Source organism: Antedon bifida, chromosome 11, assembly GCF_963402885.1.
Source record: "Antedon bifida chromosome 11, ecAntBifi1.1, whole genome shotgun sequence".
NCBI classification, from domain to species: Eukaryota; Metazoa; Echinodermata; class Crinoidea; order Comatulida; family Antedonidae; genus Antedon; species Antedon bifida.
Genome location: NC_136236.1, coordinates 2,685,325 through 2,701,733, shown reverse-complemented (window position 1 = coordinate 2,701,733; position 16,409 = coordinate 2,685,325). Strand labels below are relative to the sequence as shown.

General features: G+C 31.0%; 1 protein-coding gene across 1 annotated transcript in view; it reads right to left on the bottom strand.

Moving 5' to 3' along the window:
* Positions 1–16,084, bottom strand: part of LOC144855386 (uncharacterized) — a 34,153-nt gene extending 18,069 nt beyond the window's left edge. Inside the window, exon 1 of the mRNA XM_078713235.1 lies at positions 15,523–16,084. The gene's annotated coding sequence lies outside the window, so the exon portion shown is untranslated. The remainder of the gene's footprint in view (positions 1–15,522) is intronic.
* Positions 16,085–16,409: the final 325 nt, after the last annotated feature.

Genomic DNA, 16,409 nt, shown 5'->3' with positions numbered 1-16,409 from the left:
AAGGCAAAAAAACTTTTACTTATCGTTCATCTAAAAGCTGGAATGAACTTCCAAATGAATTTTTAAAAATAACTTTAAAAATATGTCAATAACTTCATTCCAAAATACAAATAATACGCAACATTTAAACTAACTTTTCTTTTCTAAAATTGATTTCTATTTTTAATGTATATTTTCTCCATTTTTGTAATTTTGATTATTCTTTGTCTTTACTTTATTATGTTGGTCATGATATTTCCAATTACTGTACCACTTTGAAAATCTGTGCACTAGTACTAAAAGTGCCTGCAGAACAAAGAATACATAAACAAAAACAAACTTTATAACTCCCATTTCTAGTATATTGCTTCTAATCTTGTTCTCATACATTTTTATGGTATATTATTATTGTTTTAACCTTTTCATTAATGATTTACCCAATACTTTTACTTTCCAATCTCTATTGTATGGCAACGAATCTCGTCCAAAATATAGATGATACTAACATTATTTTAAAAAATGTAGATATTTGTACATACAATTGGTGTAAAACTTGGGAAATATCCCTTAACTTACAAAAATGCACGAGTATAACCATCATCACTTTGAAAAGGAAATAGGCCTAATCTTCCTGCCATAACATGCTTAATTAATGGTCACAAAATATGTTATACTTCACTATGATACTGGATTGAAAACTACAAAGAGCATGTTAAACAAGTTCACTGTAAACATAACATGACGTAATTGTTGCACCATTAGAATAAAAAAACTATGCATCATACTGATAAATCTATACTGCTCACTTGTTTAGACCTCATATCAAATTTAATTCTGTAATTTTAAATTGCTTATACAATACGCTCTTTACCAAAATCAATATTATCCAAAAACAATTGATTATATTTGTCTCGCGTGCATGTGACATCTCTTCAGCTTCAATTAATCTTCCAACTTGAGTTTGATGTTAATGTTTACCGGTTTCTTTATAATTGCTTGTCATCAGGCCTATTTGGCTTTATTTCATGTTTAATTTTCCAGAGCCAATGTTACCAAAAGAGAGTTTTATCGTAGATTGCCTAAATTGTATAATTTATATATTGCTATAGGCCTACATAAATTATAAATCCAAAGGCAGATTACTGAAAGAAATTACAATGCTGTGGGTATCAGTGGCTGGATCTCAATAGAGATACAAATAAAATAAGCAAAAACCTAATCAATAATAAATGTGCTGTTACCATGGTGACAAGTTATTGGGAATTTTCTCCTTAAATCTCTGTGCCCAAATATGGAAGTGACATTCCCAAATATGGTAGTGATATGACATCATGGGCACATCACATGTTATTTTCACATACCGTAGTTTGATTAACACTATAAAAAGTGGTAGTCTGTTGTTGCATTTGATTGTGCAATAATGACAAGGAAGTATTATTAAACAGTAAAATAAATTACTAATCCTAATTTCTACAAAATAATTTGAATTACCAAGAAATACTCATCCAGCTATTACTGTACTGTAGGTGAGGTGACAAAATGTTGTTACAATACAACCTCAATTAAGGGGACACTTTATGGGCCTCAGGCAAGACACTTTACTTATAATTATATTTGCCTCTCTCCACCCAGGTGTATAAAATGGGTACCCGGTTAGATAAATACACAACTTTGCACTGATTACTAGCTGTATTATTATGGGAGTATGTTTCCATACGTGTATGATCCAAAAAATGACCAGGGTAATAACATGCAGCGCATTGAGAGCTTGCTTATATGTGCTCTAAGTCTAAGAATGAACTATTATTATTGCAGTTACCAGACACTGACAGACTGACACTGACAGGAGCTGGTATAGCACGTGCCAATTCATATTTTTTCAACCACTTGTTTACCATATCAGTTACCAATATACCACATTATCAACAGATAATTAAATTTGCTTTGAGGTTTCCACCTACAACCACACATGGTAAGTTTAGTAAGGGCCTGTTTCTGCTGAGCAGAAATAATCGATTATTAACCATTTATTTTTTTAATCCATTATTTTTGGGCAGCAGAAACGGCGCAAAATAATATAACCTATTAAAAATAACAGATTAAAAACACTCAATCCATTGCATGTTTTAATCGATTATTTCTTGTTTTAACCGATTATTGCGGAGCAGTTTTGAGCTGCAACACAAATAGGGATTATTGACCCCACTTTGACCTCTAGAGTATGGCAAACTCAGATCATTCACGTTAAAAGCATGCTGTTTATTTGCGCGAAATCGACGACGATCAGCAAAACAACGATCGCGATGTAGACCGAATAACAATCAAATGTTAAACATTTGATTTTTATTATTTTGTGGGGGGAGAATTATACTGAGAGACTCCAGAGGTGTTACAAGTACACCGTTACACGTTTTACATGTCCTTTTTTAGGCCTGTTGTCTGTTGACTTGTTTCGGTAGAAATATATAGCCTATTTATAGGTCTAGCAGGCCGAAGATAGAACTAACGAACGGCGAAACGAACGTTTCTCGCCGACGTGTTTTTTTAATATAACATTATTCTGTTATGTAGTAAGGTAGTAGGCCTAGATATTTATTTTACAAATAATATAGCTTTACGTAAGAGTAATTTTTAATCCTTTATGTGAGAGTTTCAGTCAGCGATAGGATGTAAACAAACCAACTCTCATCGGCCTTTCATAACTTGAACGGCGCTGTGGGGGAATGATGACGTGATTTCAAAAACCGATTACCTGAATAACCGATTAAAGTCGTAGCAATTTTCAATTGCAACGCGATTATTTTTGTGGTTTGCGGTGACTGGAAAAAATCGATTATTTTGATTTTTTCAGCAGAAACAGACCCTAAATAATCATAAACAGTAATACAAATTTTTTAAAGCGTTAACTATACAAAAAATTAAATAAACAATGATAAACATTTTAAACCTGAAAATGGCCACAAACATTTTCTGATTTACTTTTAAAAAGAATATTATAATACATACATATAATGTAATGGACAAAAATTAGACAAAAAATATACTTTACAAATCACCTGATATACAAATTTGGCAACTTTCCAAGAAATTGAACCTTCTGATGTTTGTGTTTTTTACTCCTACTCAACTACAAAAAATTCCAATGTCACATATTAATTAGCATTCCTCATTCATTATATTTATTTAAATAATATATACATTAATATAATCTTGGTCCAACTAGTCAGGTATTATACCTTTCTAATAATAAAATTAGGCCATATGGCTTTGTTCTTCACTTTTTAATAACATCTGTCTGTATATCTGTCTGTCTGTCTTTTACTGTCTCAACCTTGATTAATGAATTAAAGTAGAAAGTGGAATTTTCTACCAGTATTGTCACACAGTAGTACTGTTAGTAATCAATTACATTTGGGTAACCCAACAAAATCTGCTCATTGCAGTGTTGAGTATGCATTTACAGTGCCAGCATGTTGTATTTACATTTTTTATCTATTCTGCCCGACATATATATATATTTTATTATGTACCAATGTACCTATATAATTGCTTCAAATTTAACTTTAAAAAACTATTTTTCTCGTAATTTGTCAAATGTAATTAAATGTTTATACTGTCAATAATTATAGTATAAATTGATAGTACTTTTGTAATTTTTTTTTTATATTTTGTCATTTTAAGCAGAACCTATCTGGCCTATGAGTTTAGCTCCAAGAGCGATGTTCTATAATACAGTTGAAATAAAAATATTATGTACAGTATAGTACTGTAATTCAAACTTTTTAAGACAAATTTTTATAGAAAAATTGTTTTTATGGAAATAGTGGTTAAACTCACAAGCGTTAGTAATTCAATGATTTAAAGCCCTGAAGGATATCAATTAAGCTGCTGCTAAGTGCTAAGTCCGGGCTAAGTAAAATGACTTAACATCTAACACAATACAACAACACTAGGGTATTTAAAGTATCAAATCAACAGAAGTACACTTAAATAGCAATACATAATTTTAAATAGGATTTATCACCTTTAAGAACCCTCTGAAAGAGTGTCTACTCAAAGGAGGTGAAAGTATGCTATTAATATCATTTGCACCAGCTAATAGTTTTTGTAAAAGATACCTAAAACAAGCATGGAAATTTCGAAATGATTAACTGAATTCCATGACTCAATAACTATGTTAATGTTATCTACATTGCTACATTAAGTAAATTGAAAAAAAGGGGTGGGGGGAGGAGGGGGTTGGTGAGTTTTTCGTAATAATCTGTGTGTATCAGTTGATTTTATTTAATACACTTTTACTATATCTTGTTTTGTATTCATTTGTGTAAAGTAATGATCTACTGTATGTATCGATGTAAAAAGTTGCTTTTGCCTTTTTCTACTTTTCTGTTAATTGTTATATTTTATATTGTGAAGGATGCACCTTTGTGCTAAGTGTGCCACCGATCTAAAGGTGTAATTCCAAATAAATAAATAAAAACCATCTAATATCTGAGATAATTCTCTGGCAGTCACCAACTGTTTACATTACAATGCACTTTAGGTTAAACAGCGTTTGGGTGTTTTTAGCCGGTTATTTTGCACTGCCTTTTATCCGGTTACCACAAAATTGTCCTGTTTCTCTTCCATTCCATTTTTAACTGGTTATTTTTATGCAGCAGTCAGGTAAAAAATGACAAAAGGTTTCCTACTTTCTAGGAGTTTTATCAGATAATCTATATTATTTTGACAACTCTTGTAACATGACCACAGTACAGTGCTGATTTTTCACTCTTTTAGAGGGTCCTTAAAACAGTTAAAACAATCAAACAAAGGAAACACTTAAATGGAAAATCAATGGTTAATTCATAAACCACACTATTTTTATTAATTAAATTTAATAGCATTCAACAAAATATCCAAAAATTTGTTAAGATTACATTGATTGGTACAGAAACTTCTCAACATCGATGCCCTTATGCCCAATGTGGTCTGCTAAAACAAACACTTTTTCTTTTTCAACCTGGAATCTGTGCTTGAGAATAGACAATTTTTTACTTGACAATTGTTGCTATGGATTTAATTATCATTTTTGCATCCTGGTTCTTTGACCTTTTTTCCGAGTTAACCTTTTCGGTGGTCTAGACAAATAAGTTTTAAACAATAGAATACAGACACTACAGAAGTTCTCACAGATTAAATTTAATTGCTTATATTCACAGTTACATATTTCTCTTGGCATGCTTTGTATTCTTCAATATGTACATATTTCTTCTTTGTTCAAAATATGTAGGTATTTATTCATAAAAACACATAAATTGAGTACAAACGGAAGCCAGCTAACGGGTGAAAAAGTCTGCAAACAACGTAAATTTAAGTAAAAATTCAAAAGAATTTAACAACAAAATTATATATAAAAGTACACAGTAAATACTAATAGTTGTGTAAAGTAAAGGATGTTGTATAAAACAAAGCTCTTATCTGTCTACACTATCAAACTAGTTTGACAAAATTCTCAAATATGATATGTCATCATGTGTCCATATCATGCACTTCCCATTTCCCACTTCCAGAGTACTGTAAAAATTCTAAACACCAAAGTTGTAAAAAGAAATCATACAATAATCCAATCTTTACAAATAAACAATAAAAAGGTTTTAACATGATTGTCAGGTGCAATGTGAGCATTATTGAATGGAAATTGAGTGGCAATTGACCTTCTGAACAAATATCTTTCAATCAAAACAACTTTAGTGGCTGTTATAATGTAATTATGAGTGTAGGGGTTATGTACAGATTAAACAATAAGTATAAGTTCATAGATTACTGTAATTTACAATCTGTTCACAAACTCCCCTTTCATTTATTTAATAATAATACTGTAGCACATTTATTTATTTAATAACTACCTGTAGTAGCTATAAAGACCAACATTCACTTTTTATTTTAGTTCAATTTTGTTTAGTTCAATAATAATATAAATCTCGCATCAGCTATTACGAATGATTGTTTAACCCACTTTTAACCCACAGTTATAAATGATGTACAATACTTGTACTATACGACAAGGCATACATTATCCCTAATGATGAAGTTTGCTAACCAGTTTTATGAATATCATTATCATTTCTAAAATACTCTCCAATATACAGTAATAACAATCAGGACTTTGGCTTTGTTTGGACATAAAATCAGTTACATGTGTAACTTTACATGTGTAATCAGTAATCGTTCGGACGATGAACAATTTACACGTGTAAAGGTCATATTTCATGCATCTCTTTACACTATTAAGGTCAAATTGCTCCTTATCTTGCGGTTAATCAGCTTGCGGTTTTAGGTGTAATTGCAAAATCCACCTCATAAGGTGGATTTTTGAAACAGCAAGTTTATCTCAAAATTTACACCACACGCGACCATTACACATGTAAATTTGTTCCATCCGAATGCTAATAAACTGGTTTTAGGCAGTTAAAACTAAACCATAAACAAGATATCTTTGACATTGTTGTTCATATAAATAAATTGTTTTGCACAAAACCACTTTTGATATTACCTATTAGAGCCCATTCGTACAGTATAAAATATAACAAACCAATAAAACAATAACTGAAAAAGAGTTTTTCTTTGTTGAATTATTTGGTGTTGTAATAGGAATACTGGTGGTTGGTTGGTTGGGATCTTTAACGGTTAAAATCCATGATCCAATCAATTTTGTCCGACCATCATAAGTATACCCAGTTTTGTATGTACCACTGTCATCGACAGTGAGGTTGACATATCTTATACTGTACTTCCCACTATCCAGCTGAATAGTATCGACTGTAGTGCGATTGTTCTGCACAACATCATTGTTCTTGTATAAATTAACAATGGCGTTGCTTGGTATAGCCTCATCTTGTTCTACTTTGAATGTGTATTCATCATTTATATGTTTTATAACAGTTTCTGGGCTTTCATCTTGTGCTGTTATGCCGGACAGCGAATAAATTACAACAATTACAATGATGATCATCTTGACGATCTAACTGCACAGAATGTTTCCAGAAAGTTTCCTTTGGAAAAAAAAACATTTGGTTGTCAATAAACTTCTAGAAATCTAATAACATTAAACAAATTATAATGCAGAATATTTTATTCTCAAAGGAATTGAAAATGTCCTTTGATATGCAAATGTTTGTTTGTATAACCCTTACAGCCCAGCTGCATTGGAATGTGTGTTTTTCTTACATCAATTATTCATACCCGATATTAATAATTAAATAGAATTTATTATATAATATTAATTTTTAATTAACCATTTAATTATATTTCAATAGCTCAAATAACTACACAAGGTCATACTTACTATAACTGTTTATATATTTGCTAAACAAACAAATTATTTTACCATTTTTACACACATGATATTAAAAGAAAAAGACTTACCTTTGGTACAGAATTTGAAATAACAATTAGCTTTCTTCAAAAAATATTGCTGTGTAACGTTGCAAAGAAATCTGGTGTTCTGATCTGGTCTCCAAACAGTATTGTAATATTTCCTTAATATTGTCCAGTACATAAATTTGAATGGTTTCAAAATGACAATCAAGTAGTACCAAATTTCGAGATTGTGATAATTTCGAGGTCAGGCAACTCTGCGTCTCAACTGGTAGACCGTACAGTAGCAAAACACATGTAGGATTGTGTAGCATGTACAGCACGTGTGGTATTAATTAATGATTGTTGTTTCTTATTGGCTGTCGACAGGTGAGTTACTACACTATTGTACTACTGTGAGTAGAAATCAAATAACAAGATCATCAGTCACGGTCACATTATCTAATCTAATATTGTTACATGGTTCAATGGTCAACAAAGATTTCATTAGTCATCAAGAGGTTTGCGCAGGTTTTTTTTAGGTTTGCGCTTGGTTTGCGCTTGGTTTGCGCAGTTTGCGCAGTTTAGCAATACCCAACTTAAAGATGTATTGTCCCCCAAAATCATGAAAAATAAAGATTTTTAAAATCGGACTTTGAATAGGCCATTTTGCAGTTTTAATGAAGTTGTTCACTTCCATAAGAAAAAAAACGGGGGAAAAAATTATTTCACCTATAAAAAGACAAAATAAAAAGTTAAATTACCAAAAAACTCATTGTCTTCCAGACAATTTGACCATTTTTTGCTTTAAATTACATTTTTCTCAGGTAAATCAATTTTTTACAGACCCAATTTTTTGTGAGAGTGAATAACTATTATGTGACATTAAAATAACATATTCAACAACAAAATTTAAAAAAATATTTTTTTAGGGGGACAATATATCTTTAAGGGTATGTTCACACTTACAGAGTTACGGTGGAGTTATCTACGCAAGGCGTACAGTAATCCGTGGCGTTAAAAGCCAAGGTGTTCAGACACAACGATCAACATTCCAATGCCTTGCATTTAAAACACTCTGATCAGGTCAAAGCAGATAGAACTATATTATGTATACATTCATGACAATGCATGAAAGTTAACATCATTTACATTGTTTTTTTTTTATTTTTATTTATATAATGTTTACCTTCAAATATACTGATTTGTTCTTTACTACTTGTAGAATTGCATTTTAATTCAAAATAATTTACAACGTAATTGTTACACGGACAATTATCTGATTAATTGATTTAATTTATGAAAATATCATATTAATGAAGACAACTTTACTGTTCTTTAAAATCTGAACCTGAAAATACATTTGACATAGCTATTTCGCTGTCGTATCATAGGGTACGGGTATGTAGTTGCCGTCTGCTAATCGTGGTCGTGTATTTTAATTGGTTAAGGTTAAAATCACTGATGCATCACTGGATTAGCTAACTAAATCTCTGTTTCTATTTATGGATAAAAACACTCCAGGATATAAATGGATTTTATTTTGAGTAGACACAATAGGGCGCTTCTTTAGGGTGCTTACCTTTAACCTACATGTTTACGCTCTATTTCCATATAATAAATAGGCTACTACTTGTAAATTATTAAATAATTAAATTGAACCCCGATGAAAGTGTCAAGGTAAAGACTAAATACATAACTTCCTATCCAGTTTCTTTTTTATTTGTAACCCTAAAGTATCCATAACATTTTGAGGTCAGGTACAGTTACTCTCATTGCCTTGTCCTTCGGATGGGATCTAAAGCTGTTGGTCCTGTGTACATGTGCAAGTTAAAGAACTTGGTACAATATTCAAAAAGAGATGGGGGATTGTCTCTCGGTGTGCTGATCTGGTAGGCGCTGCATTGCTGGCTGTTGTGGGTCCGTGGAGGGCCTAATCCGTATTTCCTCAGTTAAGCTTGCGGACGAATAAGTACCATATAACATTTATGCTATTACAGTAATTTCGATGACTGTGTTAAAGATGTATTGCCCCCCTGAAAAAATAATTCTTACAAAAAAGTTTGTTTAATGCCATTTTAATGTCACTTAACAGTTATCCACTTTGACCAAAAATTGGATTATTGGACGCTATGCATCAGAAACGGCCCATTTTATAGCAGATACATGATTGTGTAATGCTTGTCACCATTAATGAATAAATGATCAATCCTGTTGAATGTAAAGAGGTGTTTATTCAATCATCCCTGGTGGCATTTAAATACTTCCTGAATTTCTTGTAATATGATACAGTATGATAAGTTTAAAAGTAGATTGATTTTAATACTAGGGATGTCCAAAAGGATGTCAAGTTGCTTGTCATTTAGTCATGTCTAATTTAAAACTGTAATGTATTAAATACAATTTATGTTTATTCTTAGAATTATGTAACCACAATTATTGTTTTTTGTTCAATAAATTTTCGATAGAGCAAATGGGTTTCGGTGTTTAGCAATACCCAAGTAGGTAACCAAATCAATCAAGAATCTTTTATGCCTAAAAAAGGAATGAAAGTCAATTCCAATGTTCCACGAGTTCCTGTTTACAAAACATTTTCTCAAATTCAGAAATCACGTTTTTATATTGTGCCTTCCTAGCATAAATAAGATTTGCGATGGACCTAATAACAACTAATTTTGTTAATTCATTGTGCTATGAAAATGAACATTGAGAATTTGTTTTTAAAGGTCAAAGAAATTTATTTAAAACTATTGATTTCACAATTCATGTTTGATTTGTTTGTTTTATACCATAGTCTAAATTATTAATCCATTATACAGAGCTAGCAGCATCCTACTTAATAACAAAAGCGACTTACTATTAAATAGCTATAAATACTACTGTGATTAAATCATTCAAACTTCATATTTCACTGACTTCATCTGGATATAAAATATATAAAAACTGACAAGCAAGACTTACAGTATAGGCAAGATAATCAAGAAAAGATAAAGTACAGTACAAATTATATCAAAATATATATTGTAGGGACCCTCATGAGACAAGCTATTGCTTCTAGTTGGGCCCCAGTCATTGTTGTTTTTAATAATAACTGAATAAATGTATATGAATGAATGAAAACTAGATACTAATTCCTACATCATTAAAGAATTTACATTGATTCTAAAACTGAGTTTTCAAAGACGACAATCAAGTATGCTTATTTAATAATAGCCACAAAATACTGATGCCATCATATGTCGTTGCTCTGAACAAAGTGAATCAGCTGAGCTATTAAGATGGTAAATGTCTAAAACTCAATTAGTCACGCATCTTCAATTTTTATGTAGTTTTTAACAATAGCATTAGCAAGTACAATATGTGTTATTATGATGAAATCTAAATCAATAAAATACCACTCCGAGCATGATATTATTCTGTTTGACTTGTTTTGTTTGTCTATGGTCTGTTTCTGCTGCATTAGAATAACCGGTTAAAAACCATGTGAATAAGTTATCCCCAATTTCTTGACAGCAGAAACAGGACAAATTTTCAATACCTGGTTAATGGTAACCGGAAAAAATGGTTAAAAAACACCCAATTGATTCGGCATTAGAATGCCATTTAACTACAACGCAAAATAACGATTATTTGATTGACAGCTGCTGACCTTAAGTCAACTACAGTGCAGTAACGTTTCAATTGACCGCCAGAGCCCATTGCATTTTGGTCAACGAAATCCGTCAATTACCACCCACTGATTTAAACGTTTTTTAGGAACAAAAATTGAGTAGAAATGCAGATATAAACATTATATTTTAAATCTATTTTGAAATAAACTGTTTATTCGGTGCTATGCAGCAGAAACATACCCTATGTTCAATAGAGCATCCTGTAAGTAGTAGTTTCCTAGAATATAGGAAGTCATATTAGATGTGTATCTGATTATTAAGTTACATTATTTTACAGTACTTGCAACATAGGTTCTTAAAAGTAGAACAGTTTTATATTTTTATATTAATTTAGTATACAGTATTAAGGATGTTTATCTTATAGCTGTATTTTTATACTGTATTAACTATTATCACAAAAATAATTGAACAAATACCATTGTAGTTGAAACAATTATTTAACAATAAAAACATGATTTCTTTTAGAGTAATCTCATCACAGCAATGTAAATTTCATCATTCCATACCTACCCACGCAATTACTGTATCACAAGTTCACAAACTGTCCATGTTTTTCTATGTCATTCTATTTCTTTTTACAAAGAATTTTAAGCTAGATATAACAAAAAGCCCATACCACGTTGTGTTTTATTCTTTTATTTATATAATCATTACTATAGTCTTTATTAAGCCATTGTATATAGTTAGCCAAAAGTATCATACTCAACAAAAGAAGCTTTTAATGTAAACAGTTACAATGGAATCTAATTTCATATTTTATTAAACTTATTAAACACATTTTGTTATTTTAGACTAAAAATCAATAATCTAGGGGGACTTTATTTTTTAGTTCTACCATTGACAATATATTTATTTTTTTTTGCCCTGTTTTCATATTTCAAGTGGTCCATAGTCAATGTATATTGACAGTACGCCTATTTCTGCAAAAAAATAAACGATTAATAAACATCCATGTGAATATTAAAATTGCAGTAGAAATTAAAACTATTGGGGGTTAGAACGCCATTTAACCAGTTAACACTGTGCAACTTTTAGCGCAAAATAAAATAGTTATTTGATTGACAGCTGTATTTTTAAATGTTTGACCGCCTGATTTAAATTAAATGCTTATTTGAAATCACACAATTAGCAGAAATGCCATCAGTCTTAAAAGTCTTTGTAGCAGATACATGATACAAATAATTCAACTTATTATTTCTACAATAACTGTAATTTGTCATTGTGCAATATCACTCTTTAATGTGGAATCTCTTATAAACTGCTTTAAGCCAGTCCATTCTCAATAAACTGGTTTAAGCCAGTCCATTCTCAATAAACTGGTTTTAGGCAGTTCATCCTCTAAATCACTATAAATTGTCTGTCTCTGTCTGTATTAATAATTCTGACTATTATTATTTTCCACTCATTAAAGATAAAGTTATTTATTTTTATGTATAATTAGGTTCTTTAAACTTTATTATTTTAATATAGTTATTACAGGATGTGTATCTCATACATGACATTACCTGCATTTTTATACTACATTATCATAAAATGTGATGCAACAAATTCCATAATTGAATCACTTTATTTAAAAATAAAAACATGAATTATTTCAAAAAATCCCATCAAAGCTCAATTTAAATTACTATTCAACATCTACTCTACCCACGGAATCAGCAATCGTCGTCGGAAGTTCAAGTTCACATAATGCCTTTTTATTGGTGTCATGCCTTTTCCGTTTTATAAAAGAATGTGAAGCTTGTTAAATAAAGAGCCCACATTTGATTATGTTTATACCATAGTCAGTAATTATTACTGTAGTCCTTTATTTGAATCAAGCAGTGTCCTACTCAACAAAAGAGACTTACTATTATTAGCTACTGTATACTATGTAATCATTCAAATTTTATATTTCACTGACTTCAACTGACAAGCAATGGTTATTAGTAAGATCATCAAGAAATGATAAAGTACAGTACAAATTGTATTAAAATGCTTTCTTTTGAGCAGCAAAGAACAAACATGTACTAGTATTTTTTAATCAAATTGTTACTATCTTTTACACAGTGATGGCTTAACTTGTGTGGTTTTAACATTGTTTGATAATATTTTGAGTTATATTATTAGTATCATTTTCTTTATCAACACTTTGGTGGTAATTGTGGCAGAATTTGACAAGTTTGTTTTATAGCACTTTTGATTTTTTTTTTTTTTTGTGGGATTGTTTTACAGACCATACAGTACTTAGAATGTAAACACTATCATATTGACAATTGTTATAACTAACTAAATAACTAAATTTTTTATTAATAATAATGTTGTGTGTTATTTCAAGAATAAACCATGAATAAACTCCATCTAATCGATTGATCGGTCTAAAATCAGAAATAATTGTGTTATCAGAAGAATTAAGTTTTTCTATTGTGTTAAATGTATCAAATGAAACGTGATAATCAATGGTATTGCAGTTCTGTAGTTGAATTGTAAATGACATGTTGACCGACATCGACCTTTTATTGTAATTGTTGTTTACTATATCATGTTTTTTTGTGTATATATTTCTTATGGATGCACATTCCATTTGGTCGAGTGCCACTGTTGTAAAAGTGTGAACTCAAAATAAATTATTATTATTATTATTATTATTATCATCAAATGAAATGCTTAAATAATTCTTATATAATCTTGATTTGGACAAGGAAACTTGGCAAGGCAATGAACCTTATTAAAACAAATCATGCTGTGGCTTGATTCATTGAATAATGTCACTGTGTCACAATGTTTAATGTCCCTTGCCCTACAATACTTTACCTAATCTTATTACATAAAATAAATAAAATTGATTTTGTGCAGGTAAAATTTGTTTCATCCCACAGGTCATGCGTTTACACTGTACTACATCATAATACAAGTTATAAATCAATATAAAAATTAATTGCTCAATCTAATCCTCTTTGAAAATTAGTAACGCATATCTCAATTACATAGCTAGTTACACATGACTACTGTTTATGCACCATTCTGATACACTTATATGCACACTTAAATGGTATTAAATCACAGTTTATAAAGACAAGGGTCAATTCATATCAACAGCTCAGTTAAAGTGATTGACCTTCGTCTGTGAAAAGCTACATATTAGAGAGGTTTCGCAACGCTACGAATACGATAACGAATACGTCACGCACATGTATTCGTTTTCGTAAGCCTGCAAAAATCGAGGGCGCCGTCGATCCAAAAAAAAAAATGTGACTGCGGTAAATTTGAAGCACAGCAGGTACGTGTTGCTTGGCTGCCTAGGCCTAGCGTAACATCAAAGCGAGTGAGCACTTTAAAAACTGCTATTTATCGAAATCGACTTGTTATTTTAGTAAATTACTTTTAGTAAATTACTTTCAATAAATCTATAATTATATTATAATCATGAATCATTTCTGATTCAAATGCAAAATGTGGAAAATAATCAAAAACTATACTCGTTTTGTAGTTACGAATATGACTGGTGATATTCGTCAACACAAATACACTTTACGAATATGAAATGGGGATCAGCTCAAAAGTCTCATAAATGTATGACGTATCCGTTTTCGTTATCGTATTCGTAGCGTTGCGAAACCTCCCTAATACTATTATTAGCCTGTAAAACAAGAAGAGTGTCAAGTCAATCAATTCAGTTTGCATGAATGAACACTTTCTTGGCAGGCTGTGGAGATATAATTTAAATTTACAACTACAACAAACTAGACACATGTTGGGAATGTTTATTGCCAAGGGGAGAGCAAAGTGAATGTTTCCACTTTTGTACTATGTAAAAATCTTGGCTATAAGCTAAGGATACAGTTACTAAAAGCCATTTTAGAAACATTCTACCAACGATTAGCATGTCAATATGAAGCAAGATGATATTTATAAAATTGCTACCCACCTACAAATTACGTTTATAGTACATTTACCTCCTTTACATTTATATAGAGGGCGCTAGTTATAAATAGAATGATCACATATCAACAGCTCAAAAGTTTCCACTTGAAAAAAATTGTAATATCCACAATAAATTAAAGACAATGATTAATTTTGAAAACTATTTTAATATTTGAAACAATGGTCGAAAGGTCAAACTATGTGAGCAACGGCTAGGGGTTACAGTAGGTTCGAGCCCAATGTCTTCAATGCGCTGTATAATAAAAAATAAATAAAATATTTAATAATGTAGGTATCTCTCATTATACACTCTTTAAATTGTAAACAAATTGTCCTAAAAACTGAAAACATAAAACTAGTTTTTTCTATTCAGTATTTATTGATATTTGACTCAGTCAGTTCTAAGTAAAATTTAATTTCATTTATTTCGTCAATTAAAAACATGATAATACAATACAAATAAACAAAGCAAAATCCATAACGGTGACAGGATTAAACAAAAGCAAACTTAATTGCTGTACAAATTTTCTCTGCCGTCACGGGTGACACATAATATACATCAATTAAAATCATTAAATAGAGTAATTTGAATTCGTAAAAAGAATCCATATTTAAAACATTTACAACTCACCCAACTCGACAATGACAAGTATAATGACACCATGTTCAACTTCATAAAGTACTGTAGATTGGCGGATCCATTAAAACAAATCAGCACTTCATTTTCAGTGCCGCCACTGGTGATCCTGGCGGATTAAAGTGCACAAACTCGAATAGGCCTGCTATACGTAGTCTACCCATCTCGGGCCGGTAGGCCTGGCTGGCTTTTTCCACAACACAACAAATCTAGCATATACAAGTACTGAATCCGGGACGATTCAGCCCAGAGACAATTCAGCCCACTTTTGGTTTGTGATGATTTGGCACACATTTGGTTGGCCCGAAACGTCTCACTTTCCTTGTCCAAACCAATATACATTTTTTGAGTATTTTATCAAGTTTTAAAAGTGTTTGACCTACCATTTAATAACATATGTTATTGATATTGCCAATGTTGATATAATATATAAAAATATATTACTAAACAAATGTAATTTTATATGCAATTTGTATTGCGAAAATTGTGTGTTCAATGTTGTTTTCGTGCATATCATTATTTTGCAACGGCCAACAGAGGGCGTAATTTGTTTACATCGTTGACATCGCTAAAAAGTGATAATTTTAGGCAATGTTTTAGGCCCTATATTTAAAAAAATATTTCATTACATCATTATCCCTAGGTGGTACTACTCCATAGCCTCTCTGAAAAGAAAGTTTGGAAAAAAAGGCTTATTTATGCTAATATAAGCGGGCCGAATCGTCCCAGCCCAGGGTCGAATCATCTCAGGCCGAATCGTCTCAGGGCCGAAACGTCTCTTTACCGCTTTTTTCCCACAACACAAGTAGGCCTAGAACATATTTCGTTACTCTAGGATCTTACTCACTGTACGCTAATCCACGTGAACTAATAATACGAAT